Raw genomic sequence first — 17,088 nt, 5'->3', positions numbered from 1 at the left:
AGCAGAAACAAGATTTCAAATTGCTTTCAAGATATAATCATGAACACGTTGATGCTAGTGGTCTACTGTTCCACGCTTAGTTGCATGCATGGGGAGCATGCCTGCGACCGTTTGGTCTATTTAATGGACGGGTTCCGCAAAAATGTAATGCACCCCGCCCGTAGTTCCTCAATACGCTATTGATTGCTCGTGCACAAGTGCACCGTAAGAATTTGTCCCCTAATTCTGACTCGCCTAAGCGATGTAACCCTTATTCTTTGCAGGAGTGGGATACGCCCACTGCGCGGCCAGACCGAAGTCCTGAGTGCCTACCAGTAGACCTACTGGTTGAGGCAGACTGCTAGCGAGCCAGTCCTACCATGCTCTGCAGGCATGGCGCCCGAGCGCTATAAGGCAAGCTCACCTCCCGCCCGTGTTCACCATTACCCACATTCCTGGGATTGGCTTCCACAAACTTCCAAATCCCATAGCCCGGCAGAGTCCAACACAAATCCCGGGCCCCAGGCAATGCCCGAGAGGGCTTGTTCAATCCCGGCTCTCCCTACCTCTAGCGTTCAACTGGCAACCGCTTTGTCGTGTAGAGGTACCACGCACACGTCGAGATACTCCCGTATCTAATCTCGGATCCAATGGTACGTGTTAAGTCACCATTTAAGTTTTGGTGCCGTCCCATGTCCCACGGAGTTTCTTCCCTTTAGCAGGATGAGAACCGTTAACCAGATTCTTGGGATTTGCCCCTCCCCACCAACGTTTGGCTCCCCCACAGGATGGAGTCCGACACTTTCCCCGGTAGGGTCGTCCAAGAAATACGGGACTTCCTCTAATTACGGTAGAGGTACACCGTATATTACCAGAGCCAATGACTGATGTAGACCGTTTGGGCAAAGCAGACATTGTCATTTGGGAGACGTGTCTTTCCTGGTAGGCCCGCCCAAATAATACGGGGCTACCTATCTTTAACGTGTTTAGGTACTACGTACACGTTGTAGCAAAGCTACTTGTCCGAAACCCAATAGTACGTGTAAAACACCATTAGAAGGGACACCCACACCCTTCCTCGGTAGGGTCGTTCAATCAATACGAAACTACCTCTGATTACGGTAGAGGTACACCGTACATTACCAACCCCAATGGCTGATGTAGACTGTCTACCTTTAAAGACAATGGCAATTTGGGAGCAGCGGCTCCCCTGGTACTGTCGTGGCTTCTGCACTCAGCTCACACTACTGGGACGAAGGAGTGACCCACTTCCTCAGCGCTCCTGAGGTACGAGTATGCGTTAGGATACGAGGTATCCCATCCCGGATCCAAGAGAACGCATTACACTCTCTTTGAGGGAAATACCTACATCATCCTCCCGGTAAGACGCTGGATCCGCCCACACCCTTGGACAATTTGAAATTCACGTATTTATATATTACAACCTTTCCCTTTTAATACGTTATGTAACGATAAGAAAAAAAACATAGAATGAGATATGCCTTACACATTTTATAAATTATCTTATTTACAGAAGAAGCACTTGCAACGTCGCTACGTCGCAAAATGTTTCAAAAATCCATTGATCGCAGTTTTGAAGTTCTCTGATATAGTATAAATATTCATGGAAAAAGATTTTTGGAGATGGTGGACCGGCACATATTTCATCACTTAGAATGGATTGACTCTTAACAGTCTTCTGATCTAGGGGCCGCGGTGGCTCAGTGGTAGAGCGTTCACCTCTGGTGCATGGGGTCTCGGGTTCAAACCCTGCTCCCGCCAAGTGAACTTTGTGGTGGACAAACACCGTGTGCGTGGGTTTTCTCGGGGTTCTCCCGTTTCCTCCCATTTTCTTCATCCACCATTTCATTCATTTCTCATAATCACCGTCTCCTTTAGCCTAACCGGCATAACCGTGGGAGGTAAAACTCAAAGATTTCAAAGTCTTCTGATCTTTTAAACTACCGGAAACTACAACAAAGTGTTCTGAAAGTGACAGTTCCAGCACTGTATTATCTACTCATGGTCTACTTAGTCAGAAAACTGTGACATTTTATTTCCTTAGGACAGGTTCCTTTATCAACAAACGCTATTGAATCTACAGAACTGTTTTTCACAAAGCTCCTCAAGCTTAATATGAAAATCTGTGATGAAGCTAGGTCCTACTTTTAAGAAAATGCAACTTGAAGAAATTACCTCCAACATGCTCTGAAACAACATGTAAATAGATTACATTACCAAACAGCAATTTGGGAGACGCTGATAAGTGTGAGATCGATCTACGAAGACTCCGAATGGTACTTCGAGGAGGAAATTCAGAAGGAAGTTTTGAAAACACTCGAAGATATTTCCACAGCTTGTTTAGAGATTACCATGTAAAGCTGTCAGAAACTTGAGTGTGTACAGTAAGTTTGAAATGCAGATGTAAGAATCATGGTTTCTTGTTCACTCCAATGTGTAGTTGTCCGAGTGAACGTAAAAAGTCAGTATCAGTTAATGAACAGAGTAATGAAGAAGAATGAATGATGCATTAAAGACATCACAAATTTCTTGGTCTTTTTCCAGATATAAGTGTGGGATAACATGATTGACAACTAATTTTAGAAATCAAATAATTTGTTCTCTTGTGTGGAGATTTCTTAAGCATATGGTTTCGTTCTACTACATTTCTTATAATAGATTTATTCCATAAATGTAAGCAAGAAAGTTCTCTTGCTTTTTCACCCACCACCTTGAAACATCATTATGTCACCTAAGATGTACCTGGAAGATCACAAAAAGTCTCCATCAGCATCCACTACCTTCTGCCAACATTCTGGAAGTCCATGGATTCCGTCGCGGCAGAACTTGGTGGGCCGCGAAGCGAAGAAGGTATCAAGTATATTTTGCACCTCTACTAGGGATTTGATGAGCGTTCTCTAAGGTGATTGTTCAAGGAATAGAACAGTTGATAATCTTACGGTGCAATGTCCGGGGAGTATGGTGGATGCAATAATGTTTCCCATCCAAGGCGTAGAATGGTGTCCCGGGTCATCCTAGTCACGTGGGGCTTAGCGATGTTCTGTAACAGGAGGATTCAGAAGTTCTGGCTCCAGAGTTTTGAATTTTCCTTCAACACTGCTCAACTGGTGACAGTACACACTTGCATTGATGATCTGACCAGCTGGTAGGAGTTCCCGATGCACGATAGAGCAAGCAGTCCATCAAATACAAAGGAGGACCTTCTGGTTCAGTGCTGGTTACGGCTGTTTTTGGGCCGGCTCATGGGATGCTAGAAAATCACGGCGCCTTGGAGCTTCATACTGGACCCGCTAATCATCACACATCAACAACCTGTACAGAAATTACTCCGTACTCAGACAATACAGCAAAGATACACAAGTGTCTGCTCGCGTTGCCTTCTGGCCCGGAGTCAAAGCATGTGGGATCCATCGACCCAATTTTAGTGTTTCTCCACTCACTCTGAATTGTAGTCCCTGTTCCTCGCATGTCTGGCCACTGTTCGCCTCAATTGCGCTCCAAAGATGTTCATTTTGTAGATGTCTTGGTCTTCCAGGACGTGATTTCGTCTTCAAGTGTTTCGTTACCGTCCATAAACTTGTTAAGCCACGCTGTATTTTCCGCGTAGTCACGACATGCTCACCAAAGGCCTGGAATATTTTCCTCCTCGCTGCAGTAGCGTTTGACCCCAGTTTGAACTCATACAGCATACAAGCACTTATGATGCTCTGTGGAGGTACCATTTTCAATCTGTCATTACGCGAATTCACGGTGTAACTGAACTATCACAACCAGGTAGTATGTTGGACATAACAACATCAATAACTGATGTTCGCCTTATCTCCATTCACATTCAACGCACGGTGTGAATGCCGTACGAACACAGGCCTTTAGAAAATGCGACGGAACTTATCTTAACATTATTGAGTACTAATTCTAGAAATCAAATATTTTGTTCTCTTGTGTAGAGATTTCTTATGCATATAGCTGATTCCTATTATGTTTCTAATTATAAATTTATTGTATTATAGGAACTGTACACGATCTTAATAAAAGGCAAGAGCTTTTTCTGTAAATAAGATTTAACAGTTTAAAAACTGATCATTTATAAAATGTGTTAGGCATATTTTATTTTATACCTTTTTTCTTGCCGTTACAGTAAGTACTAACAGGCAAGGTGGTAATATATAAAATATGTGGATGGCAAATTGTTCATGATTATCTCCTGAAGGCAATTTTGAAATCTGGTTTCTGCTCTATTTCATTCAGTACCATTTTAGTACATAAATCGAAGGACTTGTAGCAAAAGCAGCCTTTGTCAAAACAAGATTTTTTCAGAAAAATGAATAGAAATTAGCAAGTTTATGCATGCTTCAGAAGGTATCAGAAACACGCATAAAGAAAGAGATTTGTAGAGTTTCTCAGTTTGTACTAGACAATGCTTTCTTTTCATTCTTCAGAGAAATTTTGTGTTTTGACAAGGGTTATTTTAAGAAAAGTCCCTCAATTGATAATAAAAATGGATATTTTTCTTTATATTATAAACAGACTACCAGTAAATCATCAGGATTATATATTTGCAGGCAGACAAGATTATATATATATTAATCTTCATGTGCTGCTAATATCTACCGTTTCTTCGAAGATAACTCTAGGGCCTCGCCGTGATCAGTTTCGCACATGACAGAATAAAGTTGGTTATAACTCAGGCACTATTAGTTCTACACTAATATAAGTATACATTTTTTGAAAGAGCATAACATGAGAAACGTTCAGAGGAAACATTCTTCCGATTTCGATCTCGTAAAGAATCTGTGGCTAAAAAAACTGATGTCATGCTCACCCAATACGAAATAAAAACGAAAATAACAAGAAAGCCGTTATATATTTAGCTTAATAAGGCATTAAAATTGAAAAACAGACGACAATTGTATAAACAAAATAAAAAAAAAACTTTTGGATGCTCTAGCTTCAATGGTTACCGAGATATAGTGAATAATAGAAACGGGTAAAATTTAATCTTTCTCCCCTCTTGCTTCCCTCCCGTGAGATGTTTTTCTGGCGTTCGTCGTTTATGCGAGCATTTATGGGTATATATTCAAAAAATATCGGATGCCAAATTGTTACATGATTTGCCCCTTAGAACTCAATTTTTAAGCTCCGATGCCTAGATTGTACTTGCGCAGCTATCACTAAGTAATGAAACAGTGATATCTATGCTTCTAGAGAAGGATTTATATTTAGTAAAATAAATGTTAACCAATAACATATAACTTCGGTTTAGCTGAACAAAACATACATAACACTCATGATAGTATAGTGGAACTGTCTCATTAATAACACAAGTTTCTGTCCTTTTGGTTCAAACATTAACATTAAAAATTAATAGATACAAAAACACTTTGGTCGGCATTTATTGATTAATTTGTAACCATGTTTTCTTGCTTCCTAGATTTGAGTATGCTCATAGGTACATGTAATGTCATTGTAATACAAATCTTTATCACTGAACCCATGGGAAACTCATGTAGTAAATTGATTATGACATTTAAGCACTTACATATTGGAAATGGGGACCTAAGTAGTAAATTAATCACTTCTTTGGTTCAATTCCATCAATGTTAACTTCTAACGCATAACCTGCCCGTTGACTTTTTATTAGTTTTCCCGATTCTTACAAGTCACTTTATTCCACTAATTCGTCCATATTCATTAACTTGTTATTATAACTTTTTCTTTTCAACTAAGAAGACATGGCGTCAAAGAAAAATTACAAAATTCAATTTAACTATTTCGAATTACATTAAAAATGTTAATCATATATATCGCACACCCGGTTGAAAGACTTTTACAAGTCAAAACTACACATTTTTGGTAAAATGAATTTTATAGTTTAGTATTCTTTCCCTGCAATGCATAGGTATGAACAAGCACTGTAGCTATTAAAATATATTCAGATATTAGTTGTTGGTCACGTTTAAGTCAAATAAGTATTTTCGTATTGTTTTCATGAAATGGGTGTTAGGCAGAAAAATATTTGGTTATAACACTTTTCTTCCGTCATAATCAAAGTAATCTGAAGATATACCAAATTTAAGTAGTAGTTTTATGTTACATTTTATCACATTGTATGTTCTTTGCAATTTTACACGGTCTGCATGTTTTGGAAATCAGTAGTGTTCATAAACCTTCAGGCTATTGGACAGAATGAAGTGAACATTACGATAAATAAATGGGTCATTTGTTGCAATATTGAAATCTCCGTTACATTGCATTATCTCAAAGTAAAACTATTTGTCACAGTCTTAGTAAAACCAAACGTTGTTAGTAACTTTCTCAGTCTTGGAACCAACTGTGAATACGTGTCCTGTCCATATGTTTAAGCCACAAAACTGCATTCTTTTACATGTGCACAAACAACCCCAGATGGGATATGTAACGTTTCTGTTTTCATTGAATTCTCTTCAATCAACTTCATAAAATCAAATTGTGAGAACTACAGCTTTTGAAATGAAAAAAAAAAAAACAACTAAAATTTGATTACAATAACATTAAAAGAAAATTTAATATTGCTGTTTAACTTATCGACGTTTATTTACTGACAGATTATCTAATGTGCTGCTACTTTCGTGCCACCCACTTTAGAGTAGCTGCATATCTTTCAGTAATTTCACTCTCTCACTGTCATTATCTTAAGGTTTTTACAAAATGCATGAGGTACTTTGTTAATGTGGTTATTCTTGACAAAGGGCATCAGATCACGCTTTTTTGCTTCTGAAATTCCTACCGGTTGTCGATAAGCTTTGCTGGAGAAGAATAGTGGTAATAATTCAAAATGTAACATTCCTCAATACACACCATCGTCGAATTCTGGCTCTCGACTAAGATGAACTGTATTCTTACGCCATATATTATCAAAATCGCTGAATGGAGCACTGGTATTTCTGTCATCTAGGGGTTAATTTTTGAGTTACGTTCACGAAGAGATGCCACAAGTCAGAGCTCGCTTCTCACTATTCAGTGGCGATGATAACTCAAAAATGCCATTTTCCGAGCTGTAACATTCTTCCACCGGTTGTGCTATATATATATAGTTAACTTATATATATAGTTACATAGCTATCCAGAGTTCCGTGGCACACGAGTTAACGTACATTTATAAGAATATGAATTTTTCCTTTTTTAAAAGTTTTTAAAATATGCTGTATATTATCAGAATTGCATAGGCTAGAATAAGTAACAATGTGTTCTCCAGCTTTTTCAATTTACAGTACAGTCATATTGTAAAAATGCTTTCACTTGTATAGAACTTATTGTGGTGTTTTGTTAAGGAACATATCGAATACATAATATTTGTAGTTTGTAAACTGAAGGAAAGAAGTCTTTGTTCATGTAATGGCGATTGTTTTCAAACAAATGCGGAGTATGAAAATAAAATCTGTCATATCTGTAGTATGATGTGAAAGGAAACAAACTTGTGAACCACAGGTTCAAGAACAACTCAAGTTGTTAATATAAACTTTGCCGAAGATTATTCACTTATATCATCATAAAAGAAATACGAAAGACCTTTTGAAACGAAGAAATATAACATACAACATTGCAAGCGGAGGCAATGAAAGCTAACGTAAGGAGACTAAAGATGAATCATTTACCGAGTACTGATCGTGGTTCAGTGATCAAGGCGCTCGGCCAGTAATCCGGGGGTTCTTGGTTCGAATCTGCGTAATGTAGTTTCTTCTTATTTTTGATTTATCGCGATTGATCGGCGATAACATACATTTTATGATATTCAAATATTTGAATACTCGCATGTTTCAATATATGAATTATCAAATCTTCAGAAATAATAATAGTAATAATAATTATTATTATTATCTCGTAGAAGATTAAACGTTAAGAGCTAATTATCGCTCAAGTCATACTATTACATGCAGAAACGTGACTTTTGTTAAGAATATTTAGTTTTTTTTTATTGTTGCACACGAGAAGAGGAATTTCTCATCTCGTTTCTAAAAAAATCAAAATAACATGAGTATTAACATTTTCCGTTCAAGGCGAGACAAGGCTAACTCAAATTATCGTCTCGCTTTGGAGATGAGAATCTACACGAGACCAAAAGTATCGTAAACATTTCTCGTCTCGATTCTCGAAATATTGTATGCCCATTCTTTAAGTAACAATTGCTCTGTAGACTGAATCTTATAGGCTATTTTGTTACTGTGTATTTCAGAGCCTATTGAATTATGGTCTGTGTAAGTATGTTTATAGCAAAGCTTTTATAATTATCTCTGCATATCCTAAAAATTAGTTTATTATACGCCTTACTGTTGAGTGATATTCAGTTACTTTTATTACAGTTAATTTCCATAAAACCTACAATAGAATACTTTCTACATGAAACTTTAGTGGAACGCTTTCGCTTAAAATTTAGGTAGTTGCAGAAGTGTGTCTTGAAGGTACGGAATCACTTCCTTCAATTCCCCACTTTTAAGTAAGTTTTGCCAAATGTTAGGGCAGCTTTCAAACTTTTAATATTATTATTATTATTATTATTATTATTATTATTATTATTATTATTATTATTATTATTGTTGTTGTTGTTACTGAAGTGTTGTGATATTAATGATTCACGTTGTTCCACCCAGCTCCTGCCTAGTGTACATTGTGCTGGACAAATACAGAGTGTGTAGGTTTTCTCCGAGTTCCGCTTCCTCCCACATTCTTTATTCCAATATTTCTCTCACTCTCATCATCGAGGTTTTCTGTAGCTTAGCCGTCATAACCATTACTTAAAAAAAGTTCTTAGGGCTCTTCTGAGATCAGTAGCCTTACTTTCTACATGAAATTTGCCAGGCTTAATCTTGAAACGGAATATGCCCGTTTAGTTCAGAAAACGAACCGTAATTTGGTTCAGTTTTGTTTGAAAACATACATTACAGTATATCTGTGTATATTTTGGAAAAGTTCCAAACGATATGTAATAGTTTCGTTTCAGCTTAAGGTTTATGAGTCTGCTGTTTCACTTTTGAATGGAATGTTTCACGATTCTTCATGTTTTTTTCTCTCTCTATTTTTTTGTGAAAACACGTTAATTAGCAATAGAAACTATAGCCATTTTTCGGTTCGGATTGGTTTGTGTTAACAGCTTGAAAATGTAATTTTTACGTTTAATGTTCCACAATTATGCCTGTTACGCAGAGGAAGACTACGATTGAACAAAGTGAATTATGATGGACGAAGTTTTGGAATGATAAAGTGGGGGTGTCCCGAGAAAACGCACAAGTACGATATTGTCTGTTTCAAGCTTACTGCCTTTGAAAAAACCAGGTACCTGATCCACTAGATATTTTAGTAAGCGGAGTCTCAGTATCGATTCCCGGTGGGAGAGCCAATAAAATATTAAATGTTCTCGATATATCTGTGTTCGTGTCTCTGTGTTTCAAAGTTACGAGAAGTAACTGTAAGGAAAAAATAACCGTATATAGAAGAGGTAAGTTACGGAGATTTTTTCGGTGAATCAGAAAAAGGATTGGTCTGAGTCACCAGGTTCCAGTTAAGGATTTGAACTACTCTTAAGACACTTTCTCCTTCATATCCTTGCTTGTTTGTAAGTCTTTTTTGTTAATTTAAATTTGAATTCTTTGGGCTATAGTATTTTATCATGACCGAAATCAGTGTTTCACCGTTAGTAAAATATTGGAATTGTAAAGGTGTGCAATTTGCTAAATACACGAATGTTTATTGACCCTTACTTAACAGAGTAGTCTTAGGGTTGTGGCTTGAGCATTCGTTTCGTACTTTAGGGGTCAGCGGTTCGGTTCCCTCTGAGAAAATTAAGAAATATTTTATCATTTACAATGTTGATATCTCTGACGAATAATAACATGAAAAATTTTTCTGTCAGTTTTTCTCGTTCTTACAAAATAGTGTTGGAACGACTTCCTTCACAGCGGAAATACTGACAACATGACGTCACAGTTTACAATCTCGATTCGTATTCTCTGATAACTTAGCGTGTTTAGCAAACAATTCATGAATACGTTAGGTATGAGTCATAAATGTGTCTCACACGTTATTGTTTTATTGTGGAATTGTTTCTGATTTCTTGCACTCTTACTGGAAATTAAAAATAATATTTTCGTTCGCCAGTTACAATACGTTCCATATATCTGTTCAACCAAAATTTGTAAGTAGGAATTATTCTTTTTTATATTTTTATGTATATTTTGTTAAAATATCAATATAACGTATACATAATCCAAAGTTTCTTACCAAAACAAATGGCGTTGCTGTGTATTGTGATGAAGAGAAATCCTATTTAGTGTTTGTTAAGGCATCCGAAGGTATGATTTTCGTATTGTCCAGGAGCTGACAGCTTTTCCCTCTTCTTTTCATTCCAAAGTATCTCTTATAATGCAGTTCATCCATATAGAGGATCCAAAAAATTTGTTTTAATTTTTTTTAAACTTCAGTATGCTTATTTGCATTTTAATAGGGCATAATATTGAGGTGTCAAATATTCAGTAATAATAATAATAATAATAATAATAATAATAATAATAATAATAATAATAATAATAATAATAATAATAAGACAAATTCCGTATGAGGACAGATTGTATTAAAATCTGTGAAATCGCCCCTAGCGTTAGACTAAAGTTACAAAATTGTCGAGATTGGAATGAACTGTGTCAGGGCCATCGGGACATACTCTCTGCATACGTCCCTACAACTACCTAAATGTTAAACGGAATGTTTCCAGGCAAGTTTCATGTAGAAAGTAGGACTACTGAATTCACAAGAGCCCTAAGAAAAATTCTTTAACTAATGGTTACGCTGGCTAAGCTACAGAAGACGTAGATGATGAGAATGAAAGAAATATTGGAATAAGGAAAGTGGGAGAAAGCGGAACTCGGAGAAAACTTACACATAGGGCCTACACGATGTTTGTCCAGCACAATGCCCACTAGTCAGGAGCTGGGTGGAACAGGGAGAAACATTAAATTCACAACACTTCAATACTACTAGTACTACTACTACTACTACTACTACTAATAATAATAATAATAATAATAATAATAATTGTAATAATAATAGTAATAATGATGGTATTATATGTTTTAAAGTTGCCCTAACATTTGGAAAAACTTACTTAAAATAGGTATTTCAGGCAAGGGGTTCCCTACCTTCAAGATACACATCTGCAGCAAGTTTTTAGACGAAAGCGTTCCACTAAAGCTTCATGTAGAAAGTATTTTACTGTGCGTTTTAAGGAAAATAACTGTAATAGAAATAACTGAATATCACGCAACAGTAAGGCATATGATAAACTAATTTTTAGAATATGCAGAGGTATTATAAAAGCTTTGCTACAAAAATTCCTACATAATTCAATGAGCTCTGAAATACACAGTAACAAAATAGCCTATAAGATTCAGTCTACAGAGCAATTGTTACTTAAAGAATGGGCATACAATATTTCGAGAATCGAGACGAGAAATGTTTACGATACTTTTGGTCTCGTGTAGATTCTCATCTCCAAAGCGAGACGATAATTTGAGTTAGCCTTGTCTCGCCTTAAACGGAAAATGTTAATACTCATGTTATTTTGATTTTTTTAGAAACGAGATGAGAAATTCCTCTTCTCGTGTGCAACAATAAAAAAAACTAAATATTCTTAACAAAAGTCACGTTTCTGCATGTAATAGTATGACTTGAGCGATAATTAGCTCTTAACGTTTAATCTTCTACGAGATAATAATAATAATTATTATTACTATTATTATTTCTGAAGATTTGATAATTCATATATTGAAACATGCGAGTATTCAAATATTTGAATATCATAAAATGTATGTTATCGCCGATCAATCACGATAAATCAAAAATAAGAAGAAACTACATTACGCAGATTCGAACCAAGAACCTCCGGATTACTGGTCGAGCGCCTTAACCACTTTTTTTTATTTATTTGCCATTTGGAGAAGAGCTACATGAAGCTAAAACAGCTTAGGTCAGATATTCAGTACATAGTATACTCAAATAATTTGAAAAATATTTGTGAGCTACATTCACAGAAAATTGTTTACAAGCAGTTTTAAGAAACAGCACATATGCATATTCATTTCCATACGGATATGTGTCCATAAGATAAAAGATCGTTTGACCAATTAACCATGTGACGCTATTGTTTTTCGTGATTGGAAAAAAAACTTATAATCTGGGAACAAAGCATAATTATGATCAAACATATGTGCAGGTTCTCGGCAAATCACACTTAACAGGCGTTGTAATTTAGCCCAGATAGAAGAAGAGTGAAGGCACAACGTCAATCTGTGTTCTAGCGTGTCTTCCTGATTACAGTGTTGACACATATCCGTAGGGAGTACACTAATACGTTTTAACTTAACATGAGTAGGTACGAGCTCATTTACTATCGTATACCAGACAGTCACGACCGCTGATGTCAACGTGGTGTTATGAATATTGAACCACATTCTGGACCAATTTTTTGTTGGAAATTTGATTTGGATACGCGGAACGATATTATTGCAAAGAGGTGCGTGGAAGTGTGTGGATAGAAAGCGGATATGGGAGTAGTTGGTAGGATCAGAGATAGGAACATAGGACCAGCCTTGCACGCAGTGCTGAATATACACCGGGGCCTGTTTGAGTGACATCATATTAGGAGGATTAGGTGCAGGGAGGGAAGAGATCCAACAAGAAATCCATTGGTGGGTGATTTGGTCAGTAACTTGAAATTGTTTATAATTATTAGCTAGAAAGAATGCAGTACATTTAGCTCTGACTGATATTAGGTTCAAGCCCCCACGGTCAAGGGGTAAGGTAACAGTGTGACTCTTGACACGAAAATAATGTCCTGCCCACAGAAACCAACCAATCAGGGAATTTATTTTACGAACATACAAATCACTAATGGGATATATATGAGCGGAGTACCACAATTTAGCATATCACATAAATAACTATTGATGTACCAAATACGTTGGATTAGGTTTAAGTTGCGCAATTTGTGATTTAGACTGAGCATTCGTAATTTTTGAATGAGAGGATCCCAAACATGTTCATACTGTAAACTGTTTGAATTAGAGAACGTTATGCCCAGGATTTTCACCTTCGTAACCAATTCAATGTTGGCAAATGGTAGGGGTATGAAGTCCATAGTCCAAGAATGAAAGGGCAACACTTTCGTTTTTTGTAAATTAAGCAGTTCGCCACTAAGAGCACTAAATTGTTGTAATTGGTCAATAATATAGTGAAATTGTTGTAGAGTGGTACAGCTAAGGCTAACATCGTCTGCGAAGGCAGTAACCGATATATTTTGCAGGTCATTCAGATCAGGTTGTATATATGCAGCTAACTTATATAATAAAGGTTCCAGTGCGAGGCCAAACAAAAACATGGAAATCGGGCACCCCTGACGAACTCCTTTCTGTAATGGAATGGGAGCAGTAGAAAAACCATTTATTTGAAGCTTAGCCGTGGCTGTGCTATAAATGTGAGTAAGAAAGTTAAGGAAAACTTCCGGAAAATTATACGCTTGTAGCACAGCAAACAGAAAGGCATGAGATAATCGATCAAATGCATTTTGAAAATCAAGGGATATCAGGCAAGCCGGTTTTCTATTAAATGTAAAATAACCTACAACATCCCGAATCTTGGTCAGCGCATAATAAACATTCTTATGTGGATTGAGAGCAGTCTGAAATGGACTAATTTTGTCTTGAAATATTGATTTGAGGCGTCGTACTAGAACTTTACTAAACAATTTGAGATCGGTGTTGAGCAAGGTGATTGGCTATATTGTGTGACAGTGTTGGCATCAGAAGACTTAGGAATAAAGATCACATGACCATCATTTTGAAGGAAGTGCGGAGTAGCATAGAGTTCATTATATAATGTTACCATATCCACGCCTATGATATCCCAATACTGTTGATAGAGTGCATACGGCAAACCGTCACTCCCGAGACATGAGGTAGGATTACATTGCTTAAGCGTGTGAAGTATTTCCGCTTCTGTTAGTGGTGCAGTTAATGTCTGATTATCAGCCACTGATAATTGTGGGAGCAACAAATTTAAATAATCGTGATACCCTTGGGGAGGGTCCGTAGTGGCAGCATATAACGTTGTATAATGGTCAAAGAAAACTTTTTGAATGTCAGGGAGGGTCGTAAGTTTGGTATTATTATGATTCAGGGTGTCAATCACCTTCCCAACACGACGTATATGTTTTGCCATATAGTGATAAAATGTAATGTGTTCATCGGGCAGACAGTCTCCGTCTGGCAGGGTATGAACATATTTGCGTACATCATTAGCATGAAGTTGTTTTATCCATGCCTTCGTTTTGTGAATTGCAATCATATTTTGCGGAGAGCTGGGCAGGATCCAAAGTTCATGCAGCGCTCTGTAAAGATACGCTAGGGTGTCACGCTGGTCTCGTTTCTTTTCAGCTCCTTGCCATTTGAAAAAACTTCTTATTTTAGGCTTCACATATTTGACCCACCAGTCATTTAGTGTCGGGTAGTAGTGACGTTGGCGGAGTCAGTACGTCCATTTAGTTCTAAACAAACATTTCGTGTCGGCGTCAGTAAGTAATTGAGTATTCAATTTCCAAGCTGTTTTCCCATAGGTTGTAGAAACACCTAGCGCAAATTTACATGTCCAGATTACTGCGGCATGATCACTGAACGGAACTAATTTCAAATGAATATCAGTGATGGAGGATACTAGATTAGTGGTTGCCAAAACTCGGTCCAACCGACTGCTCATAGTAGAATTTTTAAAAGTGAATTGGAGATCTCGCCGGTGGTGGACCCAGACGTCCTTGAGAGGTATTGATGAAACTAGCTGCTGTAGGGCAGGTGATGGAATAAACTTTCCCGTGGTATCAATTGCTCTAGAGACAGCATTAAAATCGCCTGCAAGTATTATGTTATTCGGAACATTCGGAAATAATGGTAAGATTTCAGTAGAGTAAAACTGTTCCCGTGCTATTCGATTATTAGTGCCAGAATACGAATAAATATTAATGATTGTAATATTGTCACAAGTAATGCTAATACCCCTGCCAGACGGCAAATGAATTTGAGACCTCTATACCTCGTTTACATAATATAGCTGTACCCCGGTGCGCTGGTCCTATATTGACATATGCAATATATTGGGGTAGAAAGTCAAATTCTGCAAACGCCACTTCTTGTAATAAAATAAAGTCAGTCGATGTTTGGTTAATAAAGCTTCGTAAAAGATTGCGATTAGCATCACTTTGAATTCCATTCAAATTTAAGGTAATATATGATCGAACATTTGGCTTACGAACTTCTTGCATTGACCCGGATATAGCGCACAGGAACAGCAGTAACAAAAAGAAAGGAAATGACCTCCCTAGTACGTTTCTTAACAGACGATACATTTGTAAACAACCTATATAACAACATATAATAGAAGACAATGTAAATAAAGCTTTCGTATCGCAGACACTATTACGTAAATCGTACTTTAGAGGCAAAATTACTACCAGACCGTGAAACTATCAACCTTGAAAAAAAGGAGAGAGAAGAGCTGTGCGGTGTGTTGTTGGTCTCGTGTCTGAAACGTGTAAGATCGCAGAACGATATAAACACTTGGAACATGGTTTGTTTACGAATTCACTGGCTAACATTGTTTTCACCATTTGCTGGAGTGAGGGAAGACACTGCACTGGAAGGCCACACGGATAAAGCACTTGTTACGTCACTTCGTTCAGTAGATACTTTTGTTTTCCTATTCTTTGACACGTTTTCACTTTGCACTGGCTGTAACGGAGACTCCACTACAACAGGGGGAGTCACATGTGCTTCTTGGTTAATAGACACTTCAGGCTGTTTACAGTCGGGCGAGGGGTCAGATGACAGGGTCGTTGCAGTAGTAGGAATCATCTTGGAGGTAGCATGAGGGGCATTGTCCTCTTTACTCTGCTTCTCGGATACAGCTGACTGAAGAGATTCACTTTTGAGGGGCAACTGGGGAAAATTCCTCTCATCCTTTAAGTTAGGAGCCGAAGGGGAGGGGGTGCTCTCTAGGACCATTGTTTGGGCAGTAGAAACCGTTGGCAACTGTAAATCGGGCGAAGAAGGGCAATAACTAGGAGTTGTCGGCATCTTACCACAGAAAAGTTCAGTCATCTTAAATGCAGTGGGAGCTGAAGTAGATATAACCTGGGGTTTAACTTTCCGTGGACACGCACTTGCGACGTGGTTCGGGGCCAGACAAATAAAGCAGGTAGGCGGTTGACCATGATACATGACACTAGCACGACACCCACGAACCACAATTTTAGAGGGAATATGCTTCCCTAAAATCATTTGAACGAGTCTATTGCCAATATACACTGGAAATGGTAACGTACTGGACCACATTTCCTCCGTGACATGTATCACTTGTCCATTGGGGCGAAGCACTGCACTAAGTTCATCATTAGTGATTTCCATGGGGAGATCCAATATGCGTACACGGGTATATTGTATACTTGCACTGGACAACTGTACTTGACTTATTGTGCCATTTTCATGCTCAAAATTCATGGTTTCCGGGTGCTGACGAAGAAAGGTGTCCACATGATCTTGACATTTAAACTTGATGTACAAACTATAATCCTCATTATGAAGTTGAATCGCTGCAATATCCTGAATATGTAATTGCAATTCGTTAGTTAACCAAGCCTGTATCCTGGCTACACTGGGCTTGATACTACGCGTCATCTTGTCAAATGCAATTCGAACTGTATTTTTACGTAAAGCATTCATTGTAAGTGGTACAAAACTATCGTAGAGTGACACAACAACTAAGATTCACTAAACAAAACTATGCAGAAATCCGGGTTAGGTACACTGACAGACACACTACTGAAATTGTATCAAACACAAAGGCCGTCAAGGCGAAAGCATAACCTAGTTACAGCGGAGCTCACACACGAGGTGCACTACACCGCGTCTCACAACGAACTCACCACTGAACCGCAATCACTACGCGAAAAATGATTCGTCTTTAGTCTGCTTACGTTAACTTTCTTTGCCTCCGCTTGCAAAGTTGTGTGTTTTT

Source organism: Thermobia domestica, chromosome 2, assembly GCF_964235325.1.
Source record: "Thermobia domestica chromosome 2, izTheDome1.hap1.1, whole genome shotgun sequence".
Lineage (NCBI taxonomy): Eukaryota > Metazoa > Arthropoda > Insecta > Zygentoma > Lepismatidae > Thermobia > Thermobia domestica.
The sequence above is the reverse complement of the archived record's forward strand: the minus strand, read 5'-3'. Positions refer to the sequence as shown.